At 43.1% G+C, this 25,637-nt stretch overlaps 1 protein-coding gene across 6 annotated transcripts in view; it reads left to right on the forward strand.

Annotated features, from left to right (window-relative positions):
* The window catches only part of ZNF516 (zinc finger protein 516), a 237,981-nt gene that overhangs the window by 59,842 nt on the left and 152,502 nt on the right, over positions 1-25,637 (forward strand). The window lies entirely within an intron of this gene.

Here is a 25,637-nt window from a genome sequence, read left to right on the forward strand (position 1 = left end):
TGATCTGTTCTGAGATTTGTTGACTTACTGTGCTAAATAGTGCCCCTTCAGAAGGTAATGTTTAACAGAATGTTTTTATGGCTCACTGCACATAATTATCTTTGCAGGCTGGTGCAGAGCTTTCAGTTTATTCCTGAGCTGTTGTTGCACTGTTACTTTTTTTTTTTTTTTTTAATATCTTACAGAAAACCACACCAGAAGATACAGTGTTGGGGCAGGACCTAATTGCAGTTTATGCTCTTTTTTTTTTTTTTTTTTTTTTCTATTTTAACAGTAATACTGCCATCACTTAGAATCAGTTTTGTGACTGTCCAGATAGGTGCCAGACAAAAACTAAGCTAGTTAAAGAAATGTGCATCATTTTAAGCAGATTGCAGGTTAGTGATCATTGGCTAGTTGCAGCTTTAAACGATAAAATCCATTATCTGTGGAATAAAGCAGAGGAAAAGTTAGTAGGGTTTTGCCTTGCCTCTTATGGTAACTTTTTATTTTAGAAGTGACTGGTTTAATTTTAATAACAGAAGAGTAGCATTCTTCCACTCCAACTGTAACTGGAAAGTCCCTATATAGACAGTGTCAAGATATGATGTGTATGAGAGAGGCTTTCAGCTTTGGTCTTTAAGAGGGATTTCAGGAGGCCCACCTTTGAATAGTCATCGAATAAGGCTTTTGGTATGTAAATGGATAATTTGGTACCTGAGGAGATAGGAGGTGTGCAGATGTTATTGGAGCATTGGGATGGGACTGTAAATTTGGTGTTAGATGATATAGCTCGAGATGAAATGGATTACTATATGTAAACAGTGGATGGGGTGGTATACGTCAGAACTTGGAGAGTTGAGAAGAGTGCTCTAGCGCTTAGAGTGCCGGTGGAGAAAGGACTGTGTTACTGTCGGATCATGTAGGCTGGGGGAAAGTGGCCAATAGATATGAGGTTAGTACAAGATGCAAAGAAAAATGCTTTTATGTGCTATTATAGGATCAGCTGAATCTACTAGTAGGGAGATCTTTAGGGTTGTGAAGACTCTTCTGCCTAAAGAGAAGAGAGATGATTTGGTGGGAATGCCAGACTCTTAGTATTTCTTTGCTTTTTAGTAACAAGATTAAGGTTTTGTGCCAACCTTTACAGTTCGATGGAAACAGTATAGTTTAGGTGCAGAAAGGGGGGTAGTGGTGGTGGTATTGTGATATCTGTAGTTGATCATATGTGCGAGTTATGAGTAATTTAATGCTGCAGGTGTGCAGAAGATTCTGTCGGAAAAGAAGCCTACAGGTAACCCATTGGACCCCTGTCCGTCATATTGAATTTAAAAAAAAATTGTCAGGAAGAGGGTTAGAACGGTTGACTAAGATTATAGCTGACTCGTTGAGAGAGGTTTGTCTTTCAGAGAGCTTGAAAAGATTTGTGGGAAAGCCAGTTTTGAAGAAATCTCATTCGGATACAACAAAATGTGAAAGCTATAGGTCAATTTCTGATGGAAAAAATAGTCCTTAGTCAATTATCAGAATTGTTTCTTTGTTTTTATATTTTTTATGGTTATTTGTATTGTAAACCCACTGATAATTTTGCTTATGGTGCAGTGTATGCATTTTTAAATAAATATATAAATGTAGTCCTAGATGGGGGTGAATTTGCATTTTTTGGCATTACCGAAACCAGACCCTTTTACAGTTCCCAAGGGCCTGTGTGAAGAATCTCTAATGTATTGGCCCATCCCATTTTGTATGGCAGGACAGGCACTTCTGACCTTCGCATTTCAAAGTGCTGAATTTCATAAATGTAGGTGATGATATATTTGGGATGTGAAAGTGAGGTTTTCATAACACGTTTTTAAACACTAGCATTCCATGGATGTGTGTTTAAACTGATTCAGAAGCTAGTGATTTCCTCCCCCCTCCACATTACCAAATTAAAGAAGTGAACATTTAAAAAAGAAAATGGGATGTCATATATGTGCATATGTGTTTATGCATTTATTTATATATGCATCCATATAAAGATTCTGTCTCTCATTTTTCTTTAGTGTACAAGGTTAGTTCATTTCATTTTTTATGTTGTATTGTAAACTTGATTGTCCGTGGTGGAATGGAACATCCTAAATGGTTATAATGGCTGACTTTTATAGCTTAGGAGGACAATTCTAAGTGTGCTTACTTGATGGAAAGAAAAGAAAGGTAGGTAATTGTAAGGGGCCATTGAAATAAGCTGCAGTAGACCACTTGTGGGTTTGTGCGGGTGGTGTTACATGTGTTTTCACACTAATTGTACGTGTATATGTAATAACGCTCGCGCGGAAAAAATGTGTGCACAAATCCGCTGAAAAAGCCGTGGCTGGTTTAGCGTAAGCCCATGTCCCATTCTGTGCAAAGGAGGCAATTAACTCCTCATGGGCAATGCAGAGAGCTGCCCTGATGTTAGTGTGGGTTTTTTTGGGTTTTTTTTTTTTTTTTTTAGCGCCTGGATCAGGGCAAGACTTAAGTGTAAGCGCCTGTCTGGAGGTTGACAAAGTAAGCGGCAGAAGGCAGAAGAGAGGTTGGAGCGGAAACAAGCACGTGTCAGAAAATGCTGACTGCTTTTGTAGCCCCTTCCAAATCTCTGCTGCATTTCTCCTGCTCACTGGCATCTGCCATTCTAGCTCCCACGCAGTTAGACGTTGCTCTACCCACCTTCAGTCCCACTCTCTGATACCTAACTCACTACTGGCTTAAAGGTTTTCAACCGAGAATCAATCAAGGGTCACCTTATTAATGCAGATTTATGCACTGTTTATTGCATAGGGCCTTCAGCAAGTTTTAGGGCTCATATCTGCGCAGATATTTGTTTCGCGCGGATTTTCTGCACAAATTTCATTTGCATGCATGCTTATAAAATTGGTCGTCCGTTTTTCCTAACCCGCGCACAACCACGTCTCCTGGGCACCAGATGCCGAGGAGGTGCCAGGGATGCACAATTTCCTAGCATGTAGACAGATGGACTCAGGACCAGTGGGTTTATGCTTCCCTGCCAGCAGATGAAGATGGAGTAAGCCAACATTACAGTATATATAGCCCTGCAGTAACCCCAGCCTGCCAGTATTCTCCATCTCCTTCAGATGGTGGATGTGCATCTCCCTATGGGGATTGTTTTGAGCTTTTTGAAAGAAGAATTTGAAATTCTAAACTCAGGAAAAGAAATCCCTGCTCTCCTGTGGCGATACCTAAAGGTCCCTCCTGCAGTTGAGAATTCCTGAGGTGATTTCTGTGGTCCCTCAGAGGTGTGCCTTGGTCCGGTGGCTGGGTTTCCCAGTGTGGATTTAACTGCTAGTTCAGCTGAAAGATAGCAGGTGCAGGAGGCAGAGTACAGTGGTGATGGCAGATGCCCCCCCGCAGCCGGAGACCGTTTCTGTACTCAGCCGGTAAGCGCCGAGCTCTGTAATAATGGCGGTGCAGTCAGGGGAATTTCTGACCTCCTTGGATCTGTCAGAGGCTTGCCTTCGTATTCCCATTCTATTGGAACACCAATGCTTTCTACACTTTGCGGTGTTGGAGCACCATTATCAGTTTTGAGCACTGCCTTTTGGTCTTGCCACCGCTCCCAAAATAATTTCCAAGACTATGGTGGTGGTGGTGGTAGTGGCAGCCTTGCGAAAAGAAAGAATCCTGGTGCACCCATCTTTGGATGACTGGCTGATTCGAGCCAAGTCTCAGGAAGAGAGCTGCCTGGTGACACACAAGGTAATCAGGTAATCTCCTTATTGCAGGAGCTCGGTTGGGTGGTGAATCTGACCAAGAACAATCTTTAACCATCCTATTCATTGGAATATCGGGGGGGGGGGGTGTCTGGTTCGACACAGGACAGAGTTTTCCTATCAGAAGTTCGGATCCAGAGATTGATGGCTCAAGTGTGTCAGTTGATGAACACCATACACCCAACGGTGTAGTCCTACTCACAGGTACTCGGTTTGATGGCAGCTACCCTGGAAGTGGTGCCGTGGGCAAGTGCGCATATGCGTCCTCTTCGGCACTCTCTGCTGTTTCATTGGAACCCGCAGTCTCTGGATTGTGCGGTTCAGCTCCACTTGCCGATGGAAATCTGCTCCCACCTCCACTGGTGGTTGCAGGAGGATCATCTGAGGAAGGGAGTTCCCTTTGTCCTCTCTGGCCTGGTTGGTGCTCACGACAGATGTGAGTCTTCACGGTTGGGAGGCTCACTGTCTGGAGTTAACGGCCCAGTTGCTTTTGAAGAGAATACTGGCAGGCTGCGGTCACTGCCTGGTTATGTATACGGTGACATCAGCTTGTTCTGTCTCCATCTGCTGACAGAGGAGCATAAACCCACTGGTCCTGAGTCCATTGGAAAACAAAATTATCAGGTAAGTAATTTTTCCATTTCCCTTAGTGCCTCCTTTTTAGCACAGTGGCTGATTAGTTTACTGCATCGTGCACCCTGGAGAGGTGGATGGGCTTGCGTTAGGAAAGTGTTTTTCCCGCACAGATATTGCATCGGCATGATTGTGTCTTCCTTTCCTTCCCTCCTTACCCACCTCTAAGCATATTCTTTGATTTGTAGAGTCTAATCCCATATAAGAGGACGAGACATTTTCACCTCAAAAATCAATCACAGATTTGGCCTTTGCCAAATTAACATTAATTTCCAAATCCCTATGCCCTTGGCAACCTAAATTAACTAAGGACAGAACAATATTAAGATGCAGGCATCAGTGAGATGGGATCCTTCTAGTCTTTTGCCCAGAGTGCCACATTTATGATTGTTTACCATTTGGTGAGAGATTATATGTATGTGCCCAGTGCAAAGAGCTCCTGGCTCTCAGAGAGCAAGTCCAATCTCTGGAGGAGCTGAGGCAGACAGAGAGGTATATGGAGGAGATCTTCAGGGACATAGTAGCCAGGACCCTATTCCAGTCTGGCAGCCCCTTTGCCTTGGAGGAGCAAGGTCACTTGGATGGAGAGTATCAACTTGTTATAGCAGGAAATGGTCCTGCATCTAGAACCTGCTGTCAAGGTGATGCATTATCCTCTCGCACCAAGGATGGGTTTCCAAGGACTTGTGCCCAAGAGGGAAGGGTTAGGTCGACACTCATGTTTGGCGATTTGATCATTAGGAATGTAGATAGCTGGGTGGCTGGTGGACATGAGGATTGCTCAGTCTCTTGCCTGCCTGGTGTGAAAGTGGCGGACCTCACGTGTCACATAGATAGGATTTTAGACAGTGCTAGGGAGGAGCCGACTATCGTGGTCCATTGGGCACCAATGATATAGGAAGGTGTGGCAGGGAGGTTTTGGAATTTTAAGTAGAAAGCCAAAATCCAGACTCTCCAGGTTAGCATTCTCTGAAATGCTCCCTGTTCCACATGCAGAACCCCAGAGTCTCAATGCATGGATGAGACGATGGTGCAGGGATGACTGATTTAGTTTTGTTAGGAACTGGGCAACATTTTGGAGAAGAGGGAGCCTGTTTCGAAAGGAATGGGCTCCTTAACCGTAGTGGAACTAGGCAGCTGGCGCTAAGAGCAGCTTTTAAACTAGAACATGGGAGAAAGCTGACAGTCGCTTGGCAGCGCATGGTTGGGAGGGAGGTATTTTCAAAAGATACTAAAATAATGGGAGGTAGGGCATCCCAACAGAGAGGTTCTAGTAGAAACAATAGTAGCACATGTGTTTATAAGTAAAGAACAGATTGAGTTAACAGGGATAATTTGTAATCTTTTAACTGCTAAGAAAGTTGTATATACAAATAAAAAGCATACTATGAAATGACTGTATTCTAATGAAAAAAGTGTAAAATGGCAGGGTTAGAATGTATAGCACTGAATAAAGAGGTAGACAATTGGTATTTCAGAGACCTGGTGAAAGGAAGATAACCGATGAGACAGTACTATACCAGGGTAAAAATTATATTGTAATGATAGGGTTGGATCAATTTGGTGGTGCGGGGGTGGGATAGCAATTTGTTAGGAATGGAATAAGAGTCCAACAGGATAAAGATCCTGCAGGAGACTAAATGCATAGTAGAATCTTATTGGGTGGAAATTCCGTGTGTCGCGGGGAAGAGAATAGAGGTAGGGGTATACATAACATCCACCTGGCCAAAATGAACAGGCCGACGATAAAGTGCCAAAAGAAATTAGGGAAGCTAACAAATTAGGCAGCACAGAAATAATCGGATATTTCAATTACCTTAATTGAATGGTTAAATGTTGCATCAGGTTATGCTAAGGAGGTAAAGTTTCTAGATGAAATAAATAACTGCTTCATGGAGCAGCTGGTCTGGGAACCAACGAGAGAGGGAGCCATTTTAGACCAAATTCTTAATGGAACACAGGATTCTGTGCGAGAGGTAATGGTAGTGGGGGCCGCTTGGCAACAGTGATCCATAATGCAGTCAGATTTGAGTTAATGATTGGCGGAAGGACATTAAATCTATTCTAGCATTTAACTTCCAAAAGGGAGTTTTGATAAAATGAGGAAAATAGAACACAACTGAAAGTTGCAGCTTGAAAGCTTAGACCAGATGTATACCATGCATTAGAAAAGGTGGAAGGAAGCCCAAGCGATTGCTGGCTTGGTTGAAAAGGTGAGGTGAAAGAGGCTAAAAATTTTTCAAAACTTGGAAAAAGGGTCCAACTGAAGAAAACAGGAAAAAGCAAAAGCATTGGAAAGTTAGATGTAAAACATTGATAAAGCAGGCAAAAAAAGAATTTGAAAAGAAGCTGGCTATAGAGGCAAAAACTCATTATAAAATGTTTTAAATATATCCAAAGCAGGAAGCATGTGAGGGAGTTGGTTGACCATTAATTGATCAATTTGTTAAAGGGGCTTTTACAGAAGATAAGGCCATTGTGAAAAGACTAAATTAATTCTTTGCTTTGTTTACTGAAGAGGATATTTAGGAGATGATTGGAAGAACTAAAACAAATCACGGTGAACCTGGATGATGCTATAGACTGACAAACTAAAGAGCAGCAAATCACTTTGACCAGATGATTTACACCCCAGAGTTCTGAAACAATTAAAAAATGAAATTGCAGATCTATTACTAGTAATTTGTAACCTGTCCTTCAAATCATCTATTGTACCTGCAGATTGGAGGCTGGTGAGTATGATGTTGATCTTTAAAAAGGGCTCCAGGGATGATCCGGGAAAATATGGACTGGTAGCCTGACTTAAGGGTAGATTTTAAAATGTGCGCGTCCATGTGTGCGCGCTACCCGGGGCGCGTACATGGATGTGCCGATTTTATAACGTGTGTGCACGTTATAAAATACGTGGGCTGCGCACACATATGCGCCGGATTTCATAATCCGCATGCATATGTGCAAGGGGGGTAAAATATGCAAATTTGCCGGCGACAAGGTCGGAGCTCCCCCAGTTCCCTCCCAGTCCGCTCCAATTTATGAGAGCACTGGGAGGGAACTTTCCTACCTCTACCTTAATCTCCCTTCCCCTCTCCTCCCCACCCTCTAAATCTGCTTTTTTTTGTGTACCTTTTCTTCGATAAGTTACTTCAGGGCCTGACCTGAAATAACTTGAGCTCGCCGGCAGCCGGCCGGCGTTCGAAACTCCGGGACAGCGATGAATGGTGCTGTCCCTCCCCGCCCCCGGGACTGCCCCTTCATAGAGGCCTGGCTCTTGTGCGTGTAACGGGGGTTAGGCACGTGGCTGGGCCTCTTCTAAAATGTGCGCAGCGCACTCAAGGCCCGGCCGCACGCATAACGCCCGTGTTTTTGGGGGTTTTTTTTTTTTTACAAGCGAGGGTTTTTAAAATCAGCCCATTAGTGTTGCAGAAAAATCACAGAAACTAGTCTAAAGACTAAAATCTCATAACATATATAATGGGACACAGCCAGTGTAAATTTACACAAGGGAAGTCTTGCCTCACCAGTTTGCAGTACTTTTCTGAAGAGGTTAATAAACGTGGATATTGATGATCTGATAGTGTATAATGTATTTGGATTTTCAGAAGGCATTTGTTAAAGTCTCCCATGAGAAAGTCCTGAGGAAAATAAATAGCCATGGGATGGGGGCAATTTCCTATTGTGGATTGAAAACTGGTTAAAAGATAGGAAACAAAGACTAGTTTTCTCACTGGAGAAAGGTAAACAATGGAGTGCTTCAGGGATCTTTACTGGGACCAGTACTTTTTAATATATTTATACATGATTTGGAAAAATAATGTCATCTAATTTTTTAGATGACACACAATTATTCTGAGTGATAAAATCACAAGCAGATTGTGAGAAATTGCAGAAAGACCTTGGGAGACTGGAAAATTGGGCATCCAAATGGCAGATGAAATTTAATGTGGCTTAGTGCAAGGTGATGCATATAGGGAAAAATAACCCTTGCTGTAGTTACACAATGTTAGGTTCCATATTAGGAGCTACCACCCAAGAAAGAGATCTAGGCGTCATAGTGGATAACACATTGAAATCGTCGGCTCAGTGTGCTGCAGCAGTCAAAAGAGCAAACAGAATGTTAGGAAATATTAGGAAGGGAATGGTGAATAAAACAGAAAATGTCATAATGCCTCTGTATCGCTCCACGGTGAGACTGCATCTAGTATATTGTGTGCAGTTCTGGTAGTTGCATATCAAAAAAGATATAGCTGGGAGTTTGCCTATTGAGACCTGCTGCCTTGTCCCGCAATTCCAGCTGGCGGGAGTAAGACAGCCTGACCTGGGGTCCTTCTCTGACGCCATTTCATCAGGGGTCCTGCAGTGTGGCGAAGCTGCTGCCTAACCCTTAGGCAAAGTTTTTATTGGGGAAGAAATGTGGAGGACAAGAAAATGGAAGACCTCTTCTTCCCCTGTTGTCTGTGTGACTGTGAGAGGGCCAATTGACAACCACCTAATTCGACCTGTTGCACTGATCGATGATGCACTGAGGGGAATCTTCAGGTGAGGCCTTTCTGAGCTTTATAGCTGCTTCCCCTCCACCCCATCTTTCTTCCTCTACCACAGGCCATGGGGGACATGGACCTGGAAAGTGGGAATTCTTTCACATCCAAACAGATTTTGCCCTGAGGTTTCTCCTGTAATGCCATTATTCAGAACCGTGGACAGTGTTTTGATGCAAACGTCCCCTCCTGCTCTGGTGCTTTTGGAGTCCCCATCCAGTGTTGGTGGTACCGTAGTCAGCTCTATTCCAACAGGTAAGTCGTACCTGTCCCTATCCCAGTGGTGGTGAATACTCCGTTAGGTGATTCCCGGTGTGGAGGACAATGGTAGCGTGCCCGAACCTACAGAAGTAATTTTAAAAGATGTCTACCAGACCTGAAACTACTGTGAGCCATCCTATACCTCAGTTATCTGCATTTTCTGTAGGAGTTGCATCTAAGTTGGCAGAATTAGGTAATAAGAGTTTTAAGTATGGAAAAGCAATGTGTTACTTTACTTTCTCTGAATCTATATGTAATATACAGTCGACAATAGTCGCTAATATGAAGGACGGTCTCTATAGCCATTCAAAAAAATGGAATCTTTTGAAAATACATTGAGGGCCAAAAATCTTCATATCCTAGATTTTACAAGGATCAGACCATTGTATATTTCCTAAATATACAATAGAAGTTTTGCAAATTGAGCAATGTACAGAACTTGCTCTTTCAAGATGATTTTTATATTCCTGAAATTAAGAGGCAAGTTGCTGAGGAAGGGGGAAAGATGTTTTTACATCCTTTGACAGCTCTAACGTTTCAACTTTTTTGTTTTGTTTTGTTTTTTAATGGATTCCCATGATATAAGAACAAGGGCTAAACTGATTGTCACTTTTGTAGCTGAAATAGACAGATGATGATCCTCTGTCAGTATTTGAAGCATGACAGAGACATTTTGTGGGGCCACAGATATTTCCAGATGTCTCATGAGTGATACAGTGGAGGAGGAGATCTTTTTTTTGTCTTTAAAACCTAAGGTCCAGGCTCTGGGGCGAATATTTTATATAAAACTAGCCGTTAAGCCTGTAACAACGGGCTACATTTAAAAAAATTTTTTTGGTCCATTTCCTTCTCCCTCCCTCCCTCCCTCTAGTCTCTCTCCTCCCTCCCTCCCACCTCCCTCCCTCTCACTTCCCCCTCTATTCTCCCTCCCTCTCACCTTCCTCCCTCCCCTCTCCCTCCCCTCAGCTCACTCTCTCCTCCCTCCCCCTCTCCTCACTCTCTCCTCCCTCCCCCCTTCCCCTCCCCTCACTCTCTCCTCCCTCCCTCCCCTCACTCCCCCTCTCTCATTCCCCTCCCCTTTCAGCTCATCCACAACCGATAACGGGGGCTGTCCCTCCCTCCCTCCCTCGCGCACGCCGCCGCCGCTACTGCTCCTCCCGCTCCTGCTCGTCGTCACTGCTGCTATTGCTCCTGCTCGTCGTCGCTGCTGCCGCCGCTGCTCCTGCTCCTAGTGACCCAGCGCCATTTTTTTTTTTTTCGGGCACTCTGGCCGACGTGCTCGCCCGCGCATGCGAGGTAGAGCTGCTCTCTACTGCGCATTTGCGGCACGTCGGTCGGGGCTCCCTTATCTAGTAGATGTCCTTGTAAATGCTTGATTACTCTCTAGGGGAATAGATAATAATGTGGACTTTTGAGTAATTGAGCTTTATGTAAATTTTGTTCTTATATATTTTCTTCTTGATGATAATTCCTAGCTCTGTATTCTTTCCCTATTTTTTGGTCTTTGTTCATTTCTGTTTAAAAGTCAATAAAGATTAAATTATAAAAAGTAAAATAAAAATAAAGATATAGCTGAACTGGAAAAGGTACAGAGAAGGGCAACGAAAATGATAAAGGGGATGGAACAGCTCCCCTATGAGGAAAGGCTGAAGAGGTTAGGGCTGTTCTGCTTGGAGAAGAGATGGCTGAGGAGGGATATTATGAGAGGTCTAGAATGGGTAAATGTGAATTGGTTATTTACTCTTTCAAAATATAAAAAAAAATTAGGGGACATTCCATGAAGTTAGTAAGTAGCATATTTAAAACAAATTGGAGAAAATTATTTTACACTCAATACACATTTAAACTCTGAAATTCATTGCTGGAGGATGTGGAAAAGCAGCTATCATAGCTGGGTTTAAAAAAACATTTTGAACACATTCTTGGAGGAAAAGTCCATAAACTGTTACTGACTTGGGGAAAAGCTACTACTTTATCCCTGGGCATTTGCAGCATGGGGTCTATCTATTGTTTGGTCTCCTGCCTGTTAGCTGTGACCTGGACTGGCCATTGTTGGAAACAGGATATTGGGCTTGATGGACCCTCAGTCTGACCCAGTATGGCAATTCTTATGTAATACCATTAATTAAAAAAAAAAAGGGAAAATGTTCGTGACCATTGAACTTTAGACTCATAGTTGTGGCAAGGTTGCTGGATTCCCTTGAAATTAGACACATTTGGGCACACTTGGGGCGAATTTTTAAAATGTTACGTGCTTAAAAATGAGCATACACATGTGTAAGTAGTCTCTACTCACATATTCTGTGTTTTATAAAAGTCGAATGTAATCGCATGTATTAACTTTTGTGCCCACGTATATATGCATATGTAAAAAAGGGGCCTTCTGGGGCGAGGCCAACATGCACATAAGTTGTTATTTTCAAGCACACGTGTGTGTTTTCCAGCTTACTTGCGTGATTTTACACCAGCTAATTATCTGGCGTAAGTGATGTTTAACGTGTTTAATGTGTAGCGCTGACTAGATGGATGTATGGGTGAACTGGTGGGAGTTCAGGCTGAAGGAACATAAAGGTCTCGATGACCTGGATGACTGGGTGAATCGATGGACTAATTAGTAAACTTAATTTCATTTATGTGCACATGTTATAAAATTGGCTGACCTACCTGTGTAAATTGGGACCTATGTGAGTAAGTCCTACTTTACTTTCATGCATAAAATATACGCTCGTATATTTTTAAAATAGGAAAAGTACTCATGCTCAGTGCATTGATTATATGGTTTCAGTGTATTGCATGTATTCGCACATAAGCATACATACGTGCTTATGTGAGGTAGAGGTATGTGTATTTTATAAAATGTGCATATATGTTTTTTAGATGTGTGGTTTATAAAATATTTGCATAGATCTCCTCACGGCCATATACATGTGTATATGCCTCCATGAGTATTTGTTTGAAAGTTATCCTCCATCTGTAATTCTTCCTCTCCAGCAGAGTGATCCAGCAGATTCTTTTTAAATGTCTCTTGGAGTTGGCAGCAAAATACTTTTGGGGAATCCATTTTAAATAAGGCCTCTCACACTTGCGCAGAATGTAAACACCTAGGGGCCAATGCAATACAGTGTGCTCAGTCTAATGCACAACTTGATGCACGGTTGGACACACTAGAATAACTCCCGATGCAATAATGGGATTAGTGCATCCAAACCTGAGCATAACTAATAGTGCTGATCACATGTAAATGCCATGTTGATGAGGCTATAAGGTAGTACACCCGATTATAAAAAAATCAAGTGCGCCAGACGCACATGTTTTAACCCTCAAAAATTAACACCAGCCCCGCAGTTGGCATTAAGTCTTGAGGCGCTCCAAGCCATCATCAGAAAAGCAGAAAATAGTGCTTTTTTTGTGGTTCCTCCGACTTAATATCATAGTGATACTAAGTCGGAGGAACCACAGAAAGCATAAACATGAAAAAAAAAAAGTCTTGAAGGTGGTCAGGATAGGAAAACGGATGCTCAGTTTACCAGCATCTGCTTTCATAACCCATGGCTGTGTGCGGGTTTGGAAAACGGATGCTCGTTAATCGAATGTCTGTTTTCCTAACCTTTGGCTGTATGCACAGCCACATCTCCTGGGCGCCCAATGCCAAGGACGCTAGGTGAAACTGTGTGTCCCTAGCGCATCCTATTTAACATGGCTGTTCATTTGCATATCGCATCACATGCCCAGGAGAGATGGATGGGCATGCGTTAGGAAAACGGGCACCTAGTTTGGACACCTGTTTTTAGTGTGTCCATATTACATCGGCCTGCTAGTGACTGGACAATTTGGTGGAGAAGGGGCATAGGATTATAGTAAGTGCAAGAAGGGAAAACACAGCCAGAGCTGTAACTGGGCATTTTAATGCCTGAGGCAGGCAAATGAAGAGAATAGAAAGGAGCATAAGCACTGGCAAGTTAGATGTAAAGCATTAATAAGGTAGGCTAAAAGAGAACTTGAAGCTAGGCAGAAACTTAAAATAAAAACTTTTTTCAAGAATATTCAAAGCAGAATCCAATGAGGAAGTTGACTGTACCCCACTAGATGACCAGGGGATAAAAGGGATGCTCAGGGAAGACAAGGCCATAGCAGAAAAACCAAATGAATTCTTTGCTTCAGCCTTTATTGAAGAGGATGTCTGGGAGATACTTATGCCAGTAACATTCTTTGAGGATGGTGATTTGGAGGAACTGAATCAAATTAAATCATGGTGAACTGGGAAGATGTAATTTGTATCCTGGTATCACAGTGTCCCACTGGTTATCCTTCTCTGAGATACCAATTATATCTACATCTTCAGTCAACATTATATATTCTGATTCTCCCATCTTATTTTTCAGACTTCTTAGCATCTGCATACAGACATTTCAAAGTGTGGGGTTTTTTTTGTTTGTTTTATTAACAATCTGCTTATCAGTTGACATGGGTAATTTGGGTTCTTTATGCTCTCTCTGCTCATTACTTATTTATTATTTATTTATTTTTAATTTTTATATACCGATATACTTGTATAATATACAAATCAAACTGGTTTACATTAAAACAGAAGATGTAGGAAAAATGTTTCCTTTGTCTAATACATTGAACATTTATAACAAGGAAATTGTTAACAAGGGATAAAACTAAGAAAAAAAATGGAGAAAGGTAAACAAAAGAAGAAGAAACATAGAAGTTTAAAAATGAAAAGGTGGCACGAAGGGGTACACAAAGGGGAGTGCCCCTTTGTTGCGCCCCTTTGGCGCGCGACGCCCGGTGGAATGGCGCCGTTTACCGGCTCGACGCTAGGCGGGATGACGTCAGGGGGGGCGGGTCTCTTTCTCATTGCCTTCCTCCCATCGTTCTCTTTTTAAATTCACAGCCGGATTTTTCCATTTTTTTTGTCTTTTTCTCTTCAGCGATTGATTTTAAAAGTGCCCAGTGCTGGTGGGCTGCCCCCTCCGCATGAGTGCCTGGTGGAATGGCGCCATTTACCGGCTCGACGCTAGGCGGGATGACATCAGGGGGGGCGTTACTTTAGCATTTATTGCAACCTCTCTGTCAGGATGCCCGTTTAACTTCTTTGTTTTGTTCTTTTCCATTAAAGATATATCATTCTGAACCCTGCGCTTCTGAGCAACTATCAGCTTTCACCCATCATCTAGTTTAAAGGCTGCTCTAGAGACTTTCTAAAGGTCAGTGCCAGCAGCCTGGTTCCACTTTGGAAAAGGTGGAGCCCATCCTGTCTGAATAGGCTCCTCCTTCCCCAGAATGTTCCCCAGTTCTAACAAATTTAAAATCCTCTTCCCTGCATTGAAACTCTGGAGCTCAGCCTGCATCTCGGGTCCTGCACATGGAACACGGAGCATTTGTGAAAATGCTACCCTGGATTTCAGTTTCCTACCTAAGAGCCTCCAGAACCTTCCTCCTGCACCTATGTCATTGGTACTCACATGTACAAAGACAGTTGGTTCCTCCCCAGCAGTCTCTAAAATCTTATCTAGGTGGCACATGAGGTCCACTGCCTTCGCACCAGGCAGGAAAGTTACTAAGCGATCCTCACACCCACCAGCTACCTAGCTGTCTACATTTCTAATGATCAAATTACCCATTATAATGGCCGTCCGGGCACACGGCCCTAGAGACACATCCTCAGTGCAAGAGAATACGGCATTCCCTGGAAGGCAGGTCCTAGCTATTGGATCACTTCCTGCCAAACCAAGATGATGGACTCCTGTCGGGTGACCTGGCTTGGCTACTGTTGGATACAGAATTCTGAACTTGCTGGATATTTGGGCTGACCCAACAGGAACAGTGGAATGCATTTTTTTTTTTTTTTTTGGGGGGTGCAACCAAGCTCCTGCCCCACTCCCACTACTAATTTCTTATGTCTACAGTTAATGTTGTTCTTTCTTACATACATTCTTCAGATAAATCAAAGAGTATAATTATTCAGTCCCACACCAACCAACAAAATGCTTGATTCTAGAAAACCAGACATAGTGCTGAAAGAGAAAATAGAAAAGCATTACTAATAAAAGTGTCAGTACTAAGCAACTATTTTGTACTATGTATAGAAAGAGAGAAGATCATCAAATACCGAGCGATGTAATCTGAGACCAAGAAAATGTGGCTTACAGATACAGAATCTGTCCTAATTGTTTGTGCACTGCTCACCTGATTAAAAAAAAAAGTCCAAGCTCCCCTCGATATGTTGCCTGTATATACTGTACCATATACAGTAAGCTTTATAAAGAAGCTGTTTGGCACAATGCAGGTATTAAGAAGAACACTAGCAATAAATTTGAGAGATTGAGATCTTACCCGACATATCCTGGCTTAAGAATTAGGCTCATTTTTGTCATTGTATGTGCAAGACAAACCCAATATAAATCCTGTACCTCCAGTTCTGCAAGTATACACTCTGTATCCACAGGAACCTCCCCCCTCCCCTCCACACACAAACACACCTCTCTCTAACAATGGGGGCAGAGCAGGATAATTTCCCCTACACTTCACCATACAGAAAATTTCTGGAATCTGATATCTAAGTAACAAGCGCAAACTTCTTCCACCACCAGGCACATTGTGAACTAGTACAAAATCCTGCAAAGAAAACCCCACTCAGCACACACGTAGCAAACCTGCCATACTGCAGCAGCACTAAATCACAGGAGTCCAAAAGCAACAACCCTACCTATAATAAGGCAGCAATGCAAATATTACTCTTGGCCCTAGAGCACCAATACACCTGCTATTGTGAAAACACAATGAATAAGATTGCTGTAGATTCCTAAATGCTAGCAGAATACTTCAGCTTGGTCACACCAAAAATAAACAGGTTCTACTCTTTTTAAAAGCTAACCAAATATGTCACATTGTTCTCTATCCCCACCTGCAGTTTTGCAGACAGGAGCTCACAACTCCATCATTCTCATTAAAACATCAATATAATTAAACAAGAAAGCACAAAATAAAAAACTACATAAAACTAGCATCAGTTCTTAAAACTAACAAAATTAAATTAGAAATAAAAGTCATCATGTTCCAGACAAAATAATTAAAATAAAAGCTTATAAGTTTCTTCCAAAATTGAACCGTATCACATTCTTGCCTTAAAAATTAATGGAAGTGTATTTCACAGTTGAAGCCCAATGATGGAGAAGCTTTATTTTTTGGATTTATATTCTGCCTTTTGAAGGTGTGATTCAAAGTAGCTTGCATACGAAACTCTTTAAAAAGGAGGAACAGCGAGGTAGATGATGTTCACTAGAATGCAATATCTGCAGCAGAGTATAATGAGAAACAGAACGAACAGGTTGGACACACTCTCTGGCTGAGTATTTCAAACTCCAGCTTCCGATCCCCTTTCACTTAGCCAGCATGTCTCCAGCCCTCGGGGCTCCCATTCCCATCCAGTCTCCAGCCTTGGATCCTCCGTTCCCCGCAGCCTGCATTCCTTACCCCCTGTGCAGGCCCTTCTAATGTTCTGGAAGTGCCGACCCCTTGCCAGAAGCTACGGGGCTCTCGTCATCCTCGTGCTGATCTCACAAGATGTACAGATCAGCGCGCAAGATCTCGCGCCAATCTGTAGATGTCTCGTGAGAGCAGTGCGAGCGTGCAGAGAGCCGGGTGGAGTCGGAGTGGTGTAGGCACTTCCGGGATTGGCACTACACAGAGTAAGGTGGGCCAGGGCCTACCCTGTTTTGACCCAGTTTGGAATTTCTTATGTTCTTATCCTTAGTTATGGCTCTGAACAAAGCACGGCAGCACCAGACCTAAATGGGACTTGCATGGATAAACAACATGTTCTCAAAATAAAATGGTGAAGGATGGTTGATGAAAATGTTCACAGATTTTTTGGGGGTCGGTGAGTGGGGAAAGAGGGCAGCTGCTGGATGTGTGCTACTAAGTGGTACCAATGCCTACAACAGGCACCCTTCCCTCCTTTCAACCATTTATTTTCCCGTTTCTTTTTAATAGTAATATTGCTGCAGTTTTAATTTAGACTGCTTTTGACATGCTGTATGGTAGCAGGCACTCAAAGCATAATAGAAGGACTAGGGATAACTCCATGAAGTTAGCAAGTAGCACATTTAAAACAAACCAGAGAAAATTCTTTTTCATTCAGTGCACAATTAAGCTCTGGAATTTGTTGCCAGAGGATATGGTTAGGGCAGTTAGTGTAGCTGGGTTTAAAAAAAGTTTGGATACGTTTCTGGAGAAGGCCATAAACTGCTATTAATCAAGTAGATTAAGGAAATATCTACTGTTGTTAGAGTGGAGGAGTATCCTCGTGGTTAGAGCAGCAGGCTATGACCCAGGGAAACCAGGGTCAAATCCACTGGCAATCCTTGTGACCTTGGGCATGTCACTTTACCCTCCGTTGCCTCAGGTACAAAATTAGACTGTAAGCCCTGTGGGGATTTTGAAATACCTACAGTACCTCAATGTGTAATCCACTTTGATGTACACTTTGAAGTAACAAAAAGCAGAATATAAAAAATCTAAATAAATACATTTTTCTGTCATTACTAGCACGGGATCTATTTAAATTTTGGGTATTTGCCAGGTACTTGTAACTTGGATTGGCCACTGTTGGAAACAGGATGCTGGGCTTGATGGACCCTCAGTCTGACCCAGTATGGCTACTTCTTATGTTCTTAGGATGCTGCTGCGTTGGTGGGGGTTTTTCTTTTCTTATTATTTTCTCCTAACGGGGTAGGGCTATGGCTAACTAAGCAGAAGTACCTTGGCGGGGGCTGCAGTATTTGGGGTAACAGGTTTTGAAATTTTGCTTTCACTGGGAAGAAAAGCTTTTAGTTTTCTTCTGAAGAGAAACATGAGCAGGAATAATAAATCTAGAAAACCGAGTTTACTAAAGAAGAGATGAGCATATTAAGTCCTAGGTAAATTCTGAAAGGTAGTAAACATGAACAGTATTTGCAATTAGGAACAAAAATGTTCATGTCACTTTAAGGCAGTGTTGCAGTACAGTATATGGATGTCTGGTACAGGTTCTGGGAAATGAGACAATTTGCTGTAGGTTTATTAATATCTTGAAGCAAAAGGGAGGAGAATGAACAAAGTGTGTCTTTTCGCTTACTTTCCAAACTCCTTCCTTCCCTCCCTCCCTCCAACAGAATATTTCCAACATGATATATGCACACAGATTTGGTAGCAATTTTTTTTTTTTTGTGGTATATGTCAAGAGAACTGCTTTTGACCTCAGAATACATTTCATAATGTTCCTAATGTAAGGCAAAAGCATCTGCACTAGTGTAGTTTTTGGCCCTTCTGGGGCTGATCAATAATGACATTGTGTATTCATCTGTCACTTCCCTTCTGTGAGGTCAACCTTAACTATTGCTCTTTTATTTTACAGGGGAAAAAAAGACATAAGACTGTCTTATGCATTAATAATATTGGCTTCAATATTTCCGTAAGGTCCGAAATTATTCCACTGCTAAACACCAGTAAACTGTTAGAAATGCACAGAAAAGACATTTATCTGGAACTTAGAAGCCATGCTATTTTCCCCTCTGCCTTGGTCATGTTTGGAGCCTATAGGAATGTCTAGTAGACAAGTGACATCAAGCTTCTTTTGTGGCTGGGTGGGGGCAGGGGGGGAGCCCTCTGGAGCCATGCACTTGTATAGTGTTTGGACTGCAATTTGAGAGATACTTAGGCCAGTCTGCATGGTTATGTACAGGTTGCCAAAGTAACGTGGAGATGAAAATGGGTTCAGTGTTGTCTTCAGAGGCCACACAACCATGTTGCTAAAATGACGGTTGAGTTGATTTGCCCGTATTTGGGTGCTGAATTTAGATTAGAAGCTTTTATTTATTTTGGGACTGGAATGCAACATAAAGGAACACATTTCCTAAACATATCACTTCTTTTTTTTTACTTGTGACTTTTGTTGTTACTGTTGACTTCTCATCAGAATAGATAGATCTCAAATTCATTGACCTTGTGTTGCCTGGGTGATTTTGGAACAGTTTTAGTTTGGATCACCCCTCTCAGAGCATATTGAGACCTATGGGACTAGGGTCAGCAGTGGGCAAACTTTGGGGCCGGCCAGGATGGAAGTGAAGGGGGGGGGGGGCTAGTGAAGTGTCTGAAGAGAAGGGCATAGGAGTCCCTTCCTCAGAAGTCCAGCTAAGGAGGTGGAAGGGGAGGGAAAAGGGGCATGGAGATCAAAGGAACACACATAAGGAGGCCCAGAGAGGTTAATTACTTCTTCTTATGTTTTCTCTCTGCCAGTTGGGTTGCATCTCGCTTCCGCAGGCCAGATGGCAATCTTCCGCAGGCCATAATTTGATAATCTCTGGCGTAGGGAATGCTATGAGAGTAGGGTGGCTAGGTGTCCTGCTTCATAGGGGACATCATTGTTTTAAGAAATTCTCGTATGTCCTGCTTACGCAGGAAAAGGCTGCACAATTGTCCTGTCTGTCTGGGCATATGGTGAAAAATGCTTGACAATTTCATTCATGACACGCGTGGGTAGATCTAGGATTTTAAAAAGGGGAGTGCAGATGGTATGATGCATTGTGTTCCTTTACTGCCCCGCTTCCATTGCTCTGATTTTTCCCTTCTGCTCTTTCCAGTTCATCTTCACCTCACTTTCTTTCTCCATAGGTTCTTCTTCACCTAGCTCCAACCTTTCCTTAGGTAGCTGCCCTTCTCACAGCTCCCTTAAATTCATTTCCATCTCCTCACTTAAGTTTCTTTTTGTCTTTTACTCCAGTGAGGTTACTACTAGTGCTTATTACTGTGGTGCAGACATATATGCAGCACTGTGCAGATACAGAAAGAAAGTCTCTGCTCCATGGAGCGTACAGTCTGTTCAGACAAGAGAAATTCATTTTATGAAGCCTCTTATAGAAAACATGGTTAAAACCAACAAGACTATGATCAGAGAGAGTGTCAGGATTTAGGGTTTAAAAGGAGGGTTTTTAGGTGGGATTTTAATATAGCCAGTGAGGGAGCATGGTGCATCAACTCAGGAAGGCTGTTCCAGGTATGTAATGCAGCAAGATGGAAAGCGTAGTGTTGGGAGTTGGCAGTGTAGGAGATGGGCACAGATAAGAGCAGTTTGACCCATGAAAGGAGTTCATAAAGCAGGGTGTAGGGGGAGGTAATGGGGAGCTGCAGAATGCATTTGTAGGTCAGTAGGAGAAGCTGAACTGAATGCAGAAGTAAATGGTGAACCAACGTAGTTACTTCATAAGAGTCATAATGATATTGGAGGAAGATAAGACATGCAGTAGAATTTTGAATAAACTGTAGTGGAGAGGAATGGTTTAGTGGGAGACCTGTGAGGAGCAGCAGGGATGTCCAGCCCTATTATTAATTTGTTCTGGCTTTATTTTTTGCTAAATAATAATAATAAAAAAAAAAAAATTAAACATGAAAAAAACTCAAATAAAAAAAAACTGATTAAAAAAAAAAAGTGTCTTGCATCCCTGGCTGGGCCTTTCCAAGCAAAAAAACTGAGCAGGGCCGGCTTTGGGGCCTGGCTGGGGTTGAGTCTCTTCCTCCTCTTTCTGTTTTAAAAGTGTAAGAGTCAGGGAGCTCCCACTCTGGCCCCCACTTATCTTCTTCGTGGATCCTCACTCCTGCCTAGGTCCCAGAACTTTAAAAATGGCTCCGGCTGCACTGGGTTCTGGGCTGGAGCGAGTGGGCATCGCTTCTGCCCTTTTGGCACAAGGATTCGGGAAGGGAGTAAGTGGGAGCACCTTGGTCCTTTTAAATTGGGTTAGGTGAGGGAAGGATCCTGCCCCAGGGCAGGCCAGATTAGCTTTTAGGTCTGAAGAAGCCTAACCAGGGCTGCCAGAGGACCCGGTCCTCTTCCCCCCCCCCCCCCCCCCCCCAAAAAAAAAAAAAATGCATGAATATGAAAATACTTGAAAAATGTTATGGTATTTTTGTCGGAAAGTATATTCTGTTTCTTCTTATCGGAAGAATCTGAAAATGGTGTGTTTAGAGAGGAAGGCATGGATTTTGCTGGTGATATAGAGATGGACATGGCACATTTTTGCAGCATTTTTGGATGTATGCAGAAGATGAGAGAGGGGTTGACAATGACAGTCCCGGTTGCAGGTTGAGGGGGCCTGGAAGGATGACAGGGATAGTTGTTATCCACATACCTAGAAAAAGGGAGAGTACAATAACAGACTATAAGGAGGTGGACATTAATTTTGAAATCTATGAAATCAGCCTGGAGTAGGATTTTAGCCAGAGAGGTTCTGTAGCTTAGTGGCAGGAACCCTGGAAGTGAGCCAAGATAGGGCTGTGATATGTCTTGCAGGATGGAGATGGAAGAGTGCGTGAATATACTCAAAGCAGAGGAGGTTTATAGTATTGTAATAAGAAACTGCCTCATCAACAGACAAATAAGATAGTAGAGAAGCGGAGAGATAAGATCATAGTGGCGAAGATGCAAAAATAGCCTGGAGATTCCTAAAGGTGTTGGAGGAGACTGTGTGGGAGCACGGTTAAGTGTAAAAGTTGTCAGGTGTGGTCAGGGAGGGGAAAAGTTGAGATGGAGAACCCTGAGAGAGAACAGTTGGTGGAAAAAGTAGTCGGTCAAGGCCATAGCCATGCTTTAAGGGGGGGGCAGTGAAGCATAGCTGGAGGTCAGATGAGGAAATTGTCATGAAGCTTTGAGGCATAAGAATCCAAGGAGATTGTCAGCTTGGCAGTTCAGATCCTCAAAGGTAAGGGAGTCATTAGCTGACAGCTGCCCTGACAGATAGTGGAGTCAGTAGGCAGATGGAGTGGGCATCCAAGGAAGGAAAGGCATGGGACTGAGGTAGAAGGAAGGGGGTGAAACTTTCTGGAAGAAGATTGTAACCATCTGATAGCCACTGCCTACTGAGCAAGGATTGTAGGAGAAAATATAACCTCCATGACAGAGAGCATTTACAGAAGTAGAGTCCTTAGGGGAAAGCCAGGTCTCATAGAGGGAAGATGGATGGAATAAGAGAGAAAAATGTAGCACATATAGGTAAGTTTGTTGGCTGTAGCAAGGGCATCCCATAGGGAACTTGAGCAAGAGAAAGGTTGAGATAAAGTTGCAGGGATAGCTATATGCACAGATAGGGTGGGAGTTGACTTTGGAATCAGTATCTCCAGCTGAGAGGACAAGGAGGATGAGAAGAGTAGCGAAGGCGTGATGAACATACCTGGGAACTTTTGAATTCCACTCACCCTGAGATTGTTGTGGATTAGTGAGGGGGTGGGGAAGAGTGGTAGTATACACACACATTTTCACACTCGCACAAATACAGTACACATTCATTCTCCCATAAACTCTCACTCTTATTCTCCCACACAAAACTCACATACATGCTAACTCTCGTCTCTCCCTCTTTCACGCACAGGCCCGCTCGCTTACACATAAACATTCTCCCTCATACATGCCTACACCATCTCGCACTCTTACACATACATGCCCCTACATACTCTTGTCTCTCACTCACACTCATACATGCTCATTCATCCTCTCTCTCCATCCGGAGCTCACCAGGAGCAGCAGTTTGTCCCTCATCCTTTAGGCCTGCTGGCCAACAGCAGCTTTCTCTTCCTTTTCTGGGACTGCTATTAAGCAGCATCTTTCTCCTCCTTTAGGGCCTACTGGACGATGCAGCAGCCTCTTTCTAATTGCTTTAGGCCTGCAAGGTTGAGCAGCAGCATCCTCCTTTGGGCCCACACAACCGAAACCAAACTTCTTTCTGCTTTCAGCTGCGGAGGCCTCTGCTTTCACTGTTGCTTCCTCCTTCCTGCAGACGTACCTCCTTCCTGCCAGGTGACTGTTATCTCCTCCTCATTCATACCCGCGTGGCCAGGAAAAAGTCATGTGGGCCGCACAGGTGCTTTCTCGGCCACCCTCCCCAGAGTTTTCTTACATTGGCTTGGAGACCCGGCAGTTCGTTTAGAATTCCGGTGTCTCTGGGCCAAATCCGTAGAGTTCCCAGGTATGATGATGACGCTGACTAAATGAGATGTTCTCCAGAGAGAGAGTAGTAATGGCTAGATGAGAGGAAGAACACATTTGAGGCTCAAGAGCAGTGAACAGTGCAGAAGAGAGCATGACCAGGGAGGTAGAGAATGTACAAAAGGGAGGGCAGTAAATTTGATGTTTGGCAGGATTTTCGGTGGAGGACAAGAATGGGGAGGGTTAACATCAGGAAGAGGAAACATAGTGGAGCCATAAGAAACCATGAAAAGAAGAAACTATGCTGAGCCGAGGGTCTGAGAATGTCTTATTTTCAAGTCAAGTTGATGTGATCCTGTGGTGCACACTTTAGGACCTGGTGGATGAAGGCGCATAGGGTGGCAGAAGCCAAAACCCCGCTGGGTTACCGTGTCCTCAGGTGTACATAGTTAAGGCATATAAGTGTTTCAACACGGATAAATAAATAAGGCAGCTGGGGGAAATATTCAGATAAGCTGCAGTTTGCCCAGTATCTCATCTTCTCTTCGCATGCTAAAGGTTTCCCCCTCCATCTCCTACCAAGGTCGTCGCCTTCATCTCTCTCTGTCTTCCCTGCTTTCTCATATTTCTTAACAGAATAACTTCCCAGTGGAGACTGTTGAGACCAAAATAGTAACTGAATTCAAGAAAGCATGGGATGAGCCCTGGTTGCAAAGAAATGTCTGTATTATTGCACCAGGAATGAAATTGGCAGTCCTTATGTGTCGTCATATTCTCTGTTTCTTTGATTCTGTTTCTCTCCAACTCTCCTCGCCCTCATCTTCTCAGACTCGCTCTCACTGTTTCCCCTCTCTTTCCTTCCTCAGGTAGCTTTTATTTCTTGTGGATAGCATAGTGACAGGTCTGCAGGATGAGTGATCATGCTCCTGAGGTGCATATCTTTTTTTTTTTTTTGGAATTGGGAAGTGTAGGAGAGGGAAGCGGAGCCTATTTAATGCACTGAAATAGTGGGCTCATGCTGGTTGTATTCTGTGCCTTGCATGCGACTCCTCTAGTTTGATGGATTTTTTTTTTCTTTTTGTGTCAGCTCCGATACTAGTTCTCTTTATCCATTTCTTCAGATTAGAGTGGCTGTGTCATTGGCTCATAATGGATTATTGATTGGCCTGAGAACAGCAGAAGCCCCAGGGCCCTGCCATCCATGGTACTTACTCTCCCAGTGGTGAATGCATCGCTTCATGCAGCCATTTGGGAGCCCAGCCTGCAGAATATAAAGCCTGTTGTGCAGAGCAGTTTTAGGGGCCAGCAGCTCTTCATTGTTGCTGGGGAATTTTTTTTTTTTTTCTTTTCATCATTTGTCCAAAGAATAGTTGCCTTGTATTGGCAGTAAGACCAGCCTTTGCAGGATGTTAAAGATGTATTCAAATGTGTTTCTTATGATACTATAGTGTAGCAAAGAAAGTACATTTGTCTCCCACAACAGGAGGATCCACAGTAGCATAAGAGATTCATCGTGTGACATATGTCAGCTCAGCCAGGTGGTTTCTTCGGTTGGCGCAATTTGATGCTAGCTATTATATTTAAATGGAGGAAGATTTTCCACTGCTTAAATATTACTCTTCATGCTCTTGTTTAGTTCCTCAAAGTATCTTGCTCTTTTTTTTTTAATTGGTGATTAATGTTAGGTTTTGATTTTAAAATGTAATTGCATGATTGACCTGTGGTACTGAGTTATAACCTGAATGATGCATCTTTACCTTGCCACCATGCCAGTTGAGGTTTCATACACATTTCTTTCAGAAGATTTCATCCTCCATGGATTCAAAAAGTGTGTAAAGATAACGCTTTCCCCAAAGGGTGTGCAGCAAAAATCTACCTTCAGAGAGGGGACAGTATCTTGTAAATGAGTTATTCACTCTGAAGCATTTGGGGTTTTCGCTAGTGTGCCATTAACCTGGCTGCCTGCTGACCTCCTGCCAGTGGTTTCCTGATATGCCAGACGGAGGCGTTTATCACATTTTCTGTGGGTGCTCACGAAATCTCCCAGAAAATAATTGTATACCATTGGAGCAGGTGGATTTTGGAGTTGGTGAACTTAAAATGTCTCACCAGGTATTCTGCTGACTTAACGCTAGTGCCTTTCTGAATGGTGTGTTTCAAGTTCAACCCGGCGCTGTATGCAGCAGTGCTTGCAAAATGTAGTTTGCATGAAGTAACTTTTAGACCTTAATTTATATACGGTTATTTTATGACTCTGGGGCTGAGAGTTGATTACACGGGGCAGAGATCTTATCTTAGGTATGAAACACCTCAGTGAATGTCCTGACTGGAGAGGGGTGCTAGTGGGAGCCATCTGTCTTTTCCTGTTCTTACAATTGTCTTGATGTTCCCGGTTGGAGCCCCTGGTGAAGTGGCCATGCAAGAGGCCCCATGATAGCCGGTGGAGCCCTTTTTCATTGTGTACTCTGTCAAGTAGGATAAGAAAATGATAGGACATAACATTTTGTGTTCGTACCCCTC

This window comes from Rhinatrema bivittatum, chromosome 2, assembly GCF_901001135.1.
Source record: "Rhinatrema bivittatum chromosome 2, aRhiBiv1.1, whole genome shotgun sequence".
Classification (NCBI taxonomy): domain Eukaryota; kingdom Metazoa; phylum Chordata; class Amphibia; order Gymnophiona; family Rhinatrematidae; genus Rhinatrema; species Rhinatrema bivittatum.